Source organism: Alligator mississippiensis, chromosome 11 (genome assembly GCF_030867095.1).
Source record: "Alligator mississippiensis isolate rAllMis1 chromosome 11, rAllMis1, whole genome shotgun sequence".
Classification (NCBI taxonomy): domain Eukaryota; kingdom Metazoa; phylum Chordata; order Crocodylia; family Alligatoridae; genus Alligator; species Alligator mississippiensis.
This window is the reverse complement of record NC_081834.1, coordinates 59,236,298-59,239,285: the sequence shown is the minus strand read 5'-3', so window position 1 is coordinate 59,239,285 and position 2,988 is coordinate 59,236,298. Positions and strand designations below refer to the sequence as shown.

Sequence of the window (2,988 nt, the reverse complement as noted above, 5' to 3'; positions counted from 1 at the left end):
AGCTCCCGCCCCTGAGTCTTGCTGTGCCATGAGTGCACAGGCCCACAGTGGGGAAAGCTGGAGTCTTGCTGCATTGTTGGATCTCTGGAAAACTGTGCCTTAGACACAGAGCTGCTCCCTAGTGCACCACATTGCACGTGGCGTATCCCTCCAGGGTCCTGCCTGTGCTCCATCTGGGGCAGACGCCCAGTGAGCAGTCCCTTGCCTCTTTCAGGAACTTGCAGACTGTCACTGTGCTTGGTCCTGGCTGTGCAGGGCGGAGGAACGATGACTGCACGACCCCTCTCGCCTCGCCCAAGCTGGGAACAGCCGGGGTCTGGCACTACGTTGGCAGTAGCCTCCGAGATGCTGCTTTGGCTCTATTCTGCTGGGTTTTGTGAAACCAGGTCCTTGCACTGCAAGCTCCTGTAGGGTAGGAACTATCTCTGCTCTGCGTTTGTATATCTAGGGCAATAGTGTCCTGGTCGGTGACTGCAGCTTTCAAGTAATACCCGGTGCAGATGAAGGATGCTAGTGGTGTGAGACTTGCATATCACCCCCAGTGAACTCCTTGAGGGGAGTCTCTCTATTTGGCAACCCCAACTTGGACTTCAAAGTTGTGAAGTGTGGCAGCAGGGAAGTCTGCATCTCAAAAGTGGCCTCAAGTGTTTCGCAGCACAGTCAATGTCAGTGCAAGGGAAACATCTAGCTGTTCTTTTGCATCAGCCAGGGAGTTGTCTACAGGCTAACACTGAACTGCAGTTAGTTATAAGCACACAAAACAGAAAGCTGGCTGAGGTTCCTTTGAACCGTGTCCCTAAATGCATCCTTGGGCAATACAGCGCATCCCTGTGAGCTTTGCTGTTCTTAAAAAGGCTTGGAGGTAGTTGGGAAATATTGGCCTCCTTGCATTGGATCCAAAGGCATTGCCCACGCCATTGAGGTGGGGTGGGGCAGGACCCCAAACGATCCCTACCACCTCCTGTGCAGAACTGCTCCTTCTACCCCATGCCCCCAGCAGACGATGACGATGCTGCCAGGGTTACCCTGGGAGAGCATCAACCATGACCCATGCCAGGCACCTGGCTCTTTCATGACAGGGGGTGCTGTAGACCTAGCCTCCAGCATGCCCCACCCCAGAAGCAGCTGCATCTCAGCACTTGGTGCATAATCAACTCCCGATACAGCCTTCTTGAATCGTGTGGCTCAAACCAGGACACAGGACCCCAGGGGAGGCCTCAGCAATGCTGAACAGAGCAGGAGATTCATTGCATCTGTTGCTATTTGGCAATACCTCTGACATTTCAGTTGACTGAAGGTCATTGAGTGGCCTGTAGTTACCCGGGTCCTCCCTCCTGCCCTTTGTGTGGATGGGCACAGCATTGGCCCTCTTCCAATCCTCAGGGACTTCTCCAGAGCGTCACGAGTTGTGGAAGAGTTTCACCAAGGGGTCCTCAGTGACTTTGGCCAGCTCCTTCAGCACTCTTGGATGAAGATCATCTGGTCCCACTGACCTGTCCATGTCTAATATTTTTACTTGATCACACGCCAATTCTACGGCAATAGTAGGAAGGCAGTTATTCCTGCCATGCTCATCCTGTACTCCACCTGGCGCTGTTTTCCCCTTGGTCCAGTGAAAGACCGAGGCGAAGTAGTCATTCAGGAGTTCAGCTTGCTCCTGGGTGCTGGTAACCAGCTCTCCTGTGTTGTTGAGGAATGGCCCCACACTCCCATGTTTTCCTCCTGTTCCCCATGTACCTAAAGAAGGACTTCTGGTTGTCCGTGATTTCTGTTGCTAATCTAAGTTTGGTCGCCACTTTAGCCTTTCTTATCTGTTCCCTACATATGTGGCCATCCTTGTTAAATGTTCTCGGATTAAAACAAATGCAAATTCTTCCATGTGCAGGCTGCTTGTCTCGCGCTGTGTCTGTGATTTGGAAATGCATGCATGCGTCTCCTTCTCCGTCTTCTGGATGCAGTACTCCAACTGCGGCGTGCCCAGCGCTGCATAGAGGGGAAGGATCACCTCCCTGGACCTGCTTGTGATGCATCTGTAGATGCACAACAAGGTGCGGTTAAGCCTTGCTGGCCACTTCCTCGCATTGGTGGCTCATGTCTGTCCTGGAGTCAACGATGACTCCAAGATCCCTTTCCGCAACCATGTTGGCAAGAGGGGTGATTCCCAGCCTATAGGTGTGCTGCTGGCTCATTTGCCCTGCACTTGTCTGTGTTGAATCCCAGCCTAGTCTCATGCGCCCACCTCTGCAACCTGTCCAGAGCTAGCTGGATCCTGTTCCTCCCCTCCAGCGTGCCCACCTCGCTCCACAAAAATGCCACACGACAAGGATGGGATTCAAACCCATGCATGTAGTACACAATGGATTAGCAGACCCTCACCTTAACCACTCGGCCACCTTGCCATGCCTGTTACAACTCCTACCAAAAAAAAATCTTTCTCAATACCAAAAAACCGCACCCGTGCTGTAAGGTCTTGGGCCATTCCTGCAGTATTGAAGTGGCTGAGTCAGATGCTGGATCATGAGAAGGGTTGGCCCTCACCAAACCACTGGTCATCAAAACGTTGGGGGTGGGGGTGGAAAGAACAGGTGCAGTCAGTGCTTTAATGTTATTCGTGTATGTGGCCCCTCTTATTCCCTTATTGCTCCTTTGAGACTAGGCTTTGGATTTAGCACCAATGGATCCCCCTGCAGCGATTCATGGTGCAATTGTTTGTCTCTCTTCTCTTTCTTCCTCAGGGCGCACTGGACAGGTGCTCTCAAATCCAGCCCAAGCTGACCTTCTCGGGTGAAGCTGTCGTTTACAACGGCAAAGCGCATAACCGTGCGGGGAAACTACCGAGCATGGTCAAAGATATTTCACTACGTCGCACGTGAACTCTCGCGGAGCTTGTTAGAAACCTCAAGGGTAAAACATGAGGAAATGGAGTCCAGATTCGGCAACATTACTGAACCCTGAAGATCACAGTCCGCTTGAGACCTAAGTACCTGC

At 52.3% G+C, this 2,988-nt stretch overlaps 1 non-coding gene across 1 annotated transcript; it reads right to left on the bottom strand.

Annotated features, from left to right (window-relative positions):
• Positions 1 to 2,317: 2,317 nt before the first annotated feature.
• On the bottom strand, positions 2,318 to 2,399 carry TRNAS-GCU (transfer RNA serine (anticodon GCU)). The gene has a single exon. It is a non-coding gene; the product is annotated as a tRNA-Ser (tRNA).
• Between the last annotated feature and the right edge of the window lie 589 nt (positions 2,400 to 2,988).